Source organism: Triticum aestivum, chromosome 7B, assembly GCF_018294505.1.
Source record: "Triticum aestivum cultivar Chinese Spring chromosome 7B, IWGSC CS RefSeq v2.1, whole genome shotgun sequence".
Classification (NCBI taxonomy): domain Eukaryota; kingdom Viridiplantae; phylum Streptophyta; class Magnoliopsida; order Poales; family Poaceae; genus Triticum; species Triticum aestivum.
In genome coordinates, this window is record NC_057813.1 from 621,518,102 (window position 1) to 621,529,007 (window position 10,906).

The window sequence follows — 10,906 nt, forward strand, 5'->3', positions numbered from 1 at the left end:
TTCGGAGGTGCCATGGATTTGGCACAATATGTCCAGGACTTTATTCAGGCCGGACGGTCCCTCTTTACTGCTGTTAAATGGCCTCTTTCCTTGACTAGGTCGAGAGCCTCTGAATCCGGCATTGACCGCCGTTTTGTCTGGATTATCATCATTGTTCTGACGCTTGTGCTTAGTGCGCCGTGGCTTCCCGTTGCCATCTCGAATTTCGGATGTGCCTGGGTCACTGGTGCCTCTACGGGCCAACCACATATCTTCGCCCGCACAAAAGCGGGTCATAAGGCTTGTTAAGGCCGCCATCGTCCTTGGCTTTTCTTGGCCGAGGTGCCTGGCAAGCCACTCGTCCCGGATACTATGTTTTAAGGCCGCTAAGGCTTCGGCATCTGGACAGTCAACAATTTGATTCTTCTAAGTGATAAATCGGTTCCAAAGCTTACGGGCTGACTCTCCGGGCTGTTGTATTATATGGCTTAAATCATCTGCATCCGAAGGTCGGACATAGGTCCCTTGGAAATTGGCCCTGAAAGCGTCCTCAAGTTCCTCCCAACTTCCAATTGAGTTTTTGGGGAGGCTTTCAGCCAATGTCGAGCTGGTCCTTTCAACTTTAGGGGAAGGTATTTGATGGCGTGGAGGTCATCCCCACGAGCCATGTGTATGTGAAGGATAAAATCCTCAATCCAGACCCCGAGGGTCTTTTGTTCTGTCGTATGCCTCTATGTTCACGGGTTTGAACCCCTATGGAAATTCATGATCCAGCACCTCATCGGTGAAGCACAGAGGGTGCACAGCCCCTCTGTATCTGGACATTTCACGGCGTGCTGTCGGTTGTTGTTGCGTCTCGTGTTGATTCTGAACTGGTATTCGATCAGTGTGGTCGTTGTGGTGACCATAATCCCGCGTCGGAGCATGTCCTCTGGATCCGTAGATGGACCTGTCCGCACCGGCCTTTTTGTCCAGGAGCTCACGTAAATCGTGTGCGGTATCAGTGGCTGCTCTATCGCGGCCATGAAGTGGTTGGTCCGGCCGAATGGCCGTACTATTCTTTGGTGGAAGGGGAGCTGCTTGTGTTTTGGGTAGCTCTTTGTTGATGATCGTCGCCGCATTTTCCTTCAGTGTCTAGCACCTTATTCCATCTTCGGTTAAGCGTATCCTGTGCGGCTTTAAGCCTTTGCTTCTGCTTCTTTAGGCTCCTCGCCGTGGCCATAAGCCTTCTGCGGAGGTTATCTTGTTCCAAGCGTGATTCTGGGATGATAAATGCATCATCAACCAGACTTTCCTCCCCTTCGTAGGCAGTTTGATGAGTTTGGCCCTCAGGATCGCTGTGATCGGGAGTTTGTTTGGTGTTGCCTGGCTCTTCTTCCTCCATTGCTGGGTTCATATTGTTGCCTTCGGATTCAACCGGAGTGTCATTTTTCCTTGCGCTGTTATCGCTATTTTTAGCGTGACTAGACTCAGAGCGACGCCTGCGCCGTCGTTTTTGTTTTTGTCCGGGGGGTTTATCCTCCGTTGTGTCCTTTTTGTCACTGTTGTCTTCCTTAGGCGTGTCCACCATGTAGATGTCACATGATGAAGGGGCGGTCCGGCGCCCCGTGGGCGGTGGTTCCAGATCGTGACCTGCGTGGATGCCCATACCGTCAATGTCGTCGGAGTCGAAATCAAGCATGTCTGTTAGGTCATCGACAGTGGCTATGAAGTGGGTGGTGGGTGGGAGGTGATTTTCTTCGTCATCTGTGTCCCACTCGGGCCGAACATAGTTCAGCCAAGAGTCTTCTGTCAAGGAGAGAGACTTTAATGAATTAAGTTCTTCGCCCAAGGGGGAGTGCTGAAAGATATCCGCGGCGGTGAACTCCATTATTGGATCCCAATCGGACTCGATGGGTCCGGGCGCGTGCGGTTCGGAACCCACATCCGGACACAAGTCCGGGGGTCCGATGACGCAGATCTCCTTAGCGGTGGAGACTGTTTTCGGCTCTACCGCCGTAGAGTATGCGGCCTCCATGGCGGGGTCCATCCACCCGTCCTTGGATGACGCGATCTGCCCCGGATTTAGGTCCGGAGATGCAGCAGGGGCGGTATCCCGAATACTGTCTGACAGCAGATTTAAGTCGTGCTCGTCGTGACTGTCCGGCACTCCTGATGTAGGCCCGAATCCATCGAAGATCAAGTCTGCGTGGATATCGGCTATGTAATTCAAGTTCCCAAACCTGACCTGATGGCCAGGGGCGTAGCTGTCGATCTGCTCCAGATGGCCAAGCTAGTTGGCCCGCAGTGCAAAGCCGCCGAAAATGAAGACCTGTTCGGGGAGGAAAATCTCGCCTAGACTGTGTTGTTGAAGAATGGGGCGCCATCGAGCCTTATAGCGACGACACAGAGGAACTCTCAATGAAAGCACCTATGTTAGTGTCAAAACTGGCGGATCTCGGGTAGGGGGTCCCGAGCTGTGCGTCTAAGGCTAATGGTGACAGTAGACTGGGGACATGATGTTTTACCAAGGTTCGGGCCCTCTCGATGGAGGTAATACCCTACTTCCTGCTTGATTAATCTTGATGATATGAGTATTACAAGAGTTGATCTACCACGAGATCGTAGAGGCTAAACCCTAGAAGCTAGCCTATGGTATGATTGTTGTTGTCCTACGGACTAAATCCTCCGGTTTATATAGACACCGGAGGGGGCTAGGGTTACACAGAGTCGGTTATAGAGAAGGTGATCTATCATCCAAATCGCCCAGCTTGCCTTCCATGCAAAGGAGAGTCCCATCCGGACACGGGGCGAAGTCTTTAATCTTGTATCTTCATAGTCCAACAGTCCGGCCAAAGTACATAGTCCGGCTGTCCGTATACCCCCTTATCCAGGAATCCCTCAAGCGGTTCCTAGATTGGGAAGGGCGCAGAGGGTAAATGAGCGGAGTCCTGGCTGATTCCTCTTTTTATGGGGAAGGCGCGGGCTGCCACCTTTACCATTTACTGCGAAGTGATGCAGGCGTTCTGCGACCGTCGCACGCACGACCCCCACGTCACGCACTCAATGCGGATCGTGGGGAAGCGCAACTGATGAGAAGATCGTGGAAGTTAGAACTCTTGCACGCGTGCCCGCGCATTGTTTTGGGCATGTCCCAACTGCGCCGTGCGTTTATAAGTGGCCCAGGCCCGGGGGCTCCTGTCGGTGTACAAAAATATGGGCTCTTTTTTACCCCTTACTTGTGCACGGGCAGTCGTAGCCACACCTGCAGCAGGGCCTGGCAAGGCGGCGGAGGATAAAACACAAGACTACCAAGACAGACAATCAAGATAGTGAACAAAGGACCAAGGACGAGCTGGACATCCCCTGGCAACATCCTTGCCGGGGCGGCTTCCGTAGCCCCGGCAAGCTCCTTCTTGGGGCAGCCTGCGAAGCGCCAACAAGGCCATCACCCTTGAGGCTGGGAGTTGTGACACCATCGACAACGTCAAGGCCAAGACTTGGGGACGCATGCATGGTAGCATGCAGATCTTTCTTAAGACCGATGGCCTGCAGGCCCATGTGGGACCGGAAGACGAAGACCCCCGGCAAGACCCTTTTCGGGGACGACTACAAGGCCCCCGGCAAGCGTTGCCGGGGACGATTGCTGGGCCGCAGCCAGGCCCACGCCCGACAAGGATTTTCCACCTCACCACCACTCCAGTGCGACGACCAGCGTGCCAACTAAGCAGACGCCTGCGTGGTGGCATGCAGATCTTCGTGGAGGCTCTACCATCGCGCCAACACAGAAGTTAGCTAGCCAGCGTGGCACTGCATGCCTCGTCAACCTGGACGCGTGTCAAGGCAAGGAGGGCGGCGACGGACGGGACAGCTCCTGTTACCGTCCCCGATAAAGTAAGAGGGCACGTAGGCAGCGCATTAAATGCGTTTGTCCTACGTTACCAACCGATAAGCTCATGCACTGTAGCTCGCTTTCCACCTCTTGTGTGTCACTGTGACAACCCCTTTGACATATAAAAGGAGGCCCAAGGCATACTGAGAGAGGATTCGGACTTTTGTTTTCTATTTTTGTGCCTTTCTTACTTTTGTTTTGTTATAAATCTAAATATATATTACAAAAACAGATTACATCAAAATATAAAAATGTAATTTGCAGTTGAGAAATGCTAAACATGTATAAAATATATTTCCATTGTATATGAAAAATGTGAAATGTCATTAAAAATCTAGATAGCATTTAAAAAATAATTATACATTGTAAAAGCATGTTCATATAATTCAAAAAAATTATTCTTCCAGAAAACAAATGTGCATTACATTTCACAAATGTTCAGATCTTTGAAAAACAGCGTACATACATTTATAAAACAATGTTTTAGATGTACATAAAAAGACAAAAAAGTAGACAACAAAACATATGTTATAAAGAAACGTTAATCATGTATTCAAAAATGTTTAATGTATGTAAAAAATGTTCCTAACATATATGCAAAATAAGTATGAAATATTTAGACATGTGTTAAAAAATAAAAAGGGAACCCCAAAGAAAACAAGAGAAAATCAGTGAAAACCAAAGAAAGAAATCAGAAACTTAGAAAGTAACAAAGAAATTTCCTACAGGCGGGACGGTGGATCTTATTTGATGCAACTGTGCATCCAGGAGCTACGGCTTCTGAAGGGATCACCACTTGGGCCAGGCCATGTAAGCATTTCCTGTGCCATTTTCCTTCGCTGTTGTGTGTGCACCATCTCCAGTGTAGGCACCATCTCCCTTTGTGGTATTCTCTGCAACGATTGGAGTACTGACCACTGTTTTACATCAGTGTGTGTGCGTGATTGGAGCATGTGTGATTCGTAACTCTTATATGTCTAAGATCAACATGGGAATTCTTTGAAGGGTTTCCCCTTGAAGGAAAAACATTGAAGGAATCCACTCGCAAATCTGAAAACGATGTTTTAACCCCACATGAGTGGCAGCATAGTTTTTGAATAGTCCCCTACCCACTGCCCGTGCCTACGCCTTAGGCTTAGTTTTGGTATGCTATGACTTTGATTTTTTTTTCTCCCGGCCTCACCTTCGCCCTTCCTGTCTCCTTTGCTCCTCCAATTTCCACTTCCTCGACCCTACAATCTTCCAGATCCGGCGGCCTCGCTGTCTAGGGAGGTGAGAGAGGGGGTGGTCGCCTCGTCATTTTTCTCTAGTAGTAGTTGTAATCCTTGAGTCCCTAGTGGCTGTAGTTTTTTTTACCCGTGTCCAATAAACCAGGCCGATCTCCATCGTTTATCTTCCTTCCCATTCTTCTTTTTTCTGAAACTTCAAAGTTTGCATATAATTTAGTGTGTATAATTTTTCTGAAAAGTCAAACTTTGCAAACTTTGACCACATTTATGGTGAAAGGTATTTATATCTACAATACAAAACATACAAAATATGGAACTGCATTCTGTGATGAAACAATTGATATATGTTTTGCATTCTAGATGTAAATGTTTTCCTTCACAAACTTGACGAAGAACAGCAGCGAGTCTCCCTGGCATGTTTGTATAGTTTTATTTTATTTTGACGAAGAGCAGTAGCGCTGCTTTCATTTATATATAGATAGATGCTTTTTGGTGTCGTTGAGCAAACTTTCTTCAATATAAAAGGAACCTACCCGAATTGCATAGTAGCCTCCTCGTGTGGCTAGTCATTCCGGGGCCGTCACCCCACTGGTTTCTACACCAAAATTCACACAGGAAGATCGATTGATCGATCACTGGCATGCATGCATGTAGCTTCTTTGATTCGATCACCACGCAGAAAGTTGCAGGACCAAAGGCAGGAAAACGCACTCTGTTCCATAATTGTCCCGACGTCCAAACTATATCTAAGGCAGCTCCATACTTAAGCGAGTTGCATGGACGTAGGGGTCTCGTGGGCAGCTACAAAAATGGCTGTGATTTCAATAATCATTGTAATTTGGATGATTTTTGTATTGTAATATTGATATTTTATCTTATATTGTATTGTAATTCTGAATATGTGGCATATGTGTCAGACTCTGATAAAAATGGTTTTGCGGGGCGGTGCGGGCGCCGGCCCACAAAACCGTTTTTCCACGAGATGTAAACGAGTTTTGCGGGGTCGGCGATATACGAGATCTACTAGAGATGCTCTTATACCATCATATAGCAATATTGATTCATAAGGCAAAAGCTGAAGCAAAAAAACTCCTATTTAGGAGTTTTTGTGGCTTTTTTCCTAAAGTGAAAAATCCGAAAAAGCAAAAATAAAAGCCAAACAAACAAGGCCTATGTCTATGTAGACATAAGTTGATTTTAATGCTAAAAACCCATCTCCTCCACATCTATCTACAAGTGTAGGCACCATCCCCATTTGTGGTCTTCTCTACAACTATTGGTGTACTGACCACTGTTTTACATCGGTGTATGTGCGTGATTGAAGCATGTGTGGATCACAACTCTTATATGTCTAAGGTTAACATAGAAATTCTTTGGGCGGTTTTCCCTTGAAGGAATCCACTCGCTAAGCTGGAAAGTAGTCCAGTGGAAACCATGTTTTAATCCCACATGAGCGGCAGCATAGTTTTCGAAATGCCCTACCCACTTCCCACCCCTACGCCTTAGGCTTTGTTTTGTATGCTATGACTTTATTTTTCCTTCTCTTAGCCTCACTTTCTTCGTCCTTCCTGTCTCCCCTGCTCCTCCCATTTCCACCACCTCGACCCCTCAATCTTTTAGATCCGGCGGCCTCGCCGTCTGGGGATGTGAGAGAAGGGGTGGTCACCTTTCATTTTTCTCTGGTAGTAGTTGTAATCCTTGAGTCCCTAGTGGCTGTAGGGCTTTTTACCCGTGTCCAATAAACCAGATCGATCCCCATCGTTCTTCTTCCTTGCCCTTCTTTTCTTGTCATGGTGACTAGGATGGAGGTTATGATTGGACTTCAAACGAGCAGATCTGAGGCACTGTGTTGGGCTTTTGTCGGTGTTATCTCATCTCCTCTCTGCGAGTCTGCCATCGTGGTAATGGATGCATCTCCAGAGATGGTAGGCTGTTGGTCAACAAACTTGGGGTTTCTTTCTTAGTCTTTTTTTTAGTTCCCCCATGCTACCCTAGTAATGGCTGGTCGCGGGTAGTTGTTAGTCTAAATCCTCTTATCAGGCGTTAGTTTACTGTGCATTATTTGCTCTCCTGGAGATTCAAGTGGGTTGACTTGGGTTCATGGTAAGACCTCTAATCATTTTATTTCATGGCGATGAACCAAATGATATATGTTTCCATTCTAGATGTAAATATTTTTCTCCACAAACTTGACGAAGAGCAGCAGCGAGTCTCCCCAACATGTTTGTCTTGTTTTATTTTATTTTGACCAAGAGCAACAGCGTTTTTTTCATTTATATATAGATAGATGCTTTTTGGTGTCTTCGAGCAAACTTTCTTCAATATAAAGGGAACCTACCCGAATTGCACAGTAGCCTCCTCGTTTGGCTAGTCATTCCGGGCCCGTCACCCCACTTGTTTCTACACCAAAATTCACACAGGAAGATCGATCGATCGATCGATCGATCACTGGCATGCATGCATGTAGCTTCTTTTGATCGATCAGCACGCAGAAAGTTGCCGGACCAAAGGCAGGAAAACGCACTCTGCTCCATAATTGTCCCGACGTCAAAACCATATCTCTAAGGCAGTTCCATACTTAAACGCCAGTTGCATGGATGTAGGGGTCTCGTCTCGTGGGCAGCTACTAAAATGGCTGTGATCTTTTGCATGCAAGCGATCAGTAGCAGTACTACAGTGCATGCAGTGTTACTGAACGAGCTGGAAAAGTGAGGAGGGGAATTCGGAAAGAATGTTTCATTGGATTTGTGACGAGATCACAACGTGTGGTCCGTTCAGCCCTTCGTAGTGAAAATAGCACAGCTCACATGCATGTGATCGGGTCATATAAATGTGCAGAATTTTTCCTGACATTAGGTCTCCGTCTAGCCGGGCTCAATCGACTAGGTTCGTTCATCGTTGTGGTGGAACCTATTCTCCCGAGGTATGGGTGGTTGCAATTTTTTTATTTTTTTTTTAACTTTTCAGCGCTATCCTTTCTGTTCGTAGGACTAAATGTGTGCGGAGTATAAGAACGTATAAGTGTGCATGTCTATAATGTGTTTTAGAAAAAAAAGATGAAGTCCGTCCTATTTTTTTAGGGGATACTATCTTGAACTGAGGAACTCTGTCTTAATTGTGAGCTTAGGGCATCTTCAATGGCAATCACCAAACTCACATCATCAAAAGTCCATGTCAGCGGGTATCCCGTGGATGGAGGAGGCCATCCAATCGAAGTCATCAAAGGTCCGGCGTATTTCAAACAGATTGAACACAAATATGTATGAAGTTTAAGCTAAACAGATAAAATCAAAGTATGTTCCATATATTACACAAACAGACGATATTAACATGTTCGACATAAACTTTAACTAAAAAAACTAAAAACTAGGTTGAGCACTGGATGCTGACCTAATAGGCATGGCCTCTGAGGCCACTAGCACCCCTGCCGTCATTTGTACCATCGTCCGATCTCTCATTCACACCGCCGTACGTGCAACTGTCCGAGTTGTCGTCACGCTACTGGAGGAAGGACCATCTGGCGTTGCGGCATCCTTGCTCAGTCGCATCTGGGCCGCCACATCCTCCACCTTCTTGCGACGCTTGGCTTCGGCGATGTCGGCGGCTCAGATGATGATGACGCACTTGGACCCGCTAGCCCTACTTGTAAGAGCATGAGTTAAGCCGATGCCGACGACAGGCATCGAACTCGACGATTCTCTTGGACCGGGTCGATGGCCCAAGCCCCTGCCAGCACCCACGCAGGCAATACATGGGTCTTAGCAAATTCCGCATTTCTCTGCTTGTGGCTCCGCTCCCGGTGGCGCGCTTCCGCCTCGCCTTTGCACTTGGACACCTAGGCACTACCCAGTAGTGGACGCATGGCGGTGGCTTGAACGGTGGTGGGGAGGGCGGTCCTCCTTGACGACGGGGAATACCGAGCGCCGCTAACTGCACGGAGGGTCAGAGGTAGGGAAGAAGGCTCCTCCTTGACGCCACATTTGATATGGATGCAATGATTGCATGACGGGAGTGGCGACTCCTCCTTCATGCGGTGGCATCCAATTTTGGACATCGTGAAAGTGTGGAGGGAATGGCGGTGCCAGACCCTGGTCAGTCAAAGAATGACACCGCATCTCCTCCATCTGCGAAGTGAACTCGTCGTCTGTCAACATGGCCATATCAAAGAAGGGGTGACTTCTGCTTGTCCCATCCGAGGAGAGCATCCCCACCCACATGGTGGATGGAGCCGTGGGTGACGACCGGCCCGACGATCGTGGGCGATGGTGAGAACTGGATCTAGAGCTCCCCTCGGATCCGCTGTCCTGACACAACGACGGCCGGTTAGAGCGGCCGCCGCCGAGCAGTCACCACATTTGGGACTTCTCGGCGTCTGTCTTATTTCCCATCACGGCGTCCGGAGGTTTGGTGATCTGCGGCGACCGATGAAGGTGTCAAAGAGGAGGAGGATTGTATAGATAGGGTTTGCAGAGGAGTAGGCATGCCTGCTTTAAAGTTGGAGTCGGGTTCTCGGGCACTGCGCCGTCGTGAATGCGGGTAGAAGAGTGGTCAGTCATACGGTCAAGGTCGAGTGAGTGCGCAAAGGGTCTCTAGGGCGTCGCCAAAAAGGGTGTTGTGGGTGTGTCCCTGAACCGAAGACATGAGGACATCCGAATTCCCTTTGTTTGGGTCGCAGGGGCAGGCAAGTGCGGGGGCACTCACCTACCAAGCCCTGCCGCTCGCTCGATTTGTCTCACGATTCGCAAAGTAGTAGAAAGTAAAAAAGGAAATTCCTCAAAAAGCTTTAAGTTTCAACGATGAGACTTACGGTTTTTGCAGCTAAAAATGCCAGGTTTTAACAAGTTTCAGAGTTATAATTTTAAGCAATTTTTTTCTATCGATTCATAGACACAAAATAATTGATATTTATCGGTCGCTCGTACTAAGTTTGAACATTGAAACTTGACATATTTTTGTAAAAGTCGTCAAAATATATTCGAAATGGATCTTATTTCGAAGCGCTGGTTCCGAGAAGCATGAATCTGAAACAGAACTTAGTTGAGAATTTTCTTTTAAAAGATACAGAACTTTGAAAATTGGAAAACAAAATAAAAGGACGGCACCAGGGACCGGAGTGCCCCGCACTTGCATGCCGTAAATCCTCGTCCGTAGACATATGTGATTTCAAACATTTAAGCCCATGCGACACAATTTGATGACCCATGTTGAAGGCCTAAAAATATCAAATGGCTCGCTCACTTCAGACATTGCAGACGGAAATCATTACAGAGGTTTTGATGAACAGCGTTGGAGATGGCCTTAACATCGGCTATGAAAGGCTAGGACAGTGCAACGGAAATCATTTCGTAGCGGATGTGTAGGTCCCCACTGAAGCCTTCTCTATTCAAGTGCTTTTTGCTAGCGACACACACCATATGGCGCGCGTTACGAGTTTGGACCTAGCTACGCGATTGGGTTAGAAACCTAGTTTGTACAGCCGAAACAAGTCATGAGTACTCCCTCCGTAAACTAATATAAGAGCATTTAGATCACTATTTTAGTTATCTAAACGCTCTTATATTAGTTTACAGAGGGAGTACTTTGTACTCCTACTATATGCCAAAACATGGAAAAGGCGAGGTGGATAACTGGGGTGACCAGGACAAATAATAGGGGTTGGGTGACGGAAACGGGGAGACCCGGGCCTGGAGCAGATTCGCTGAGGTCGCACAGAGAGATCGAGATCGGCACGGTCGCGTCGATTCATATCATGTTTGTCTGTTTTCAAGCTGTCGGCGTTTCGGATATGGGGTATCCAGACTTGTCTGCCTGCGGCTCATCACATGGC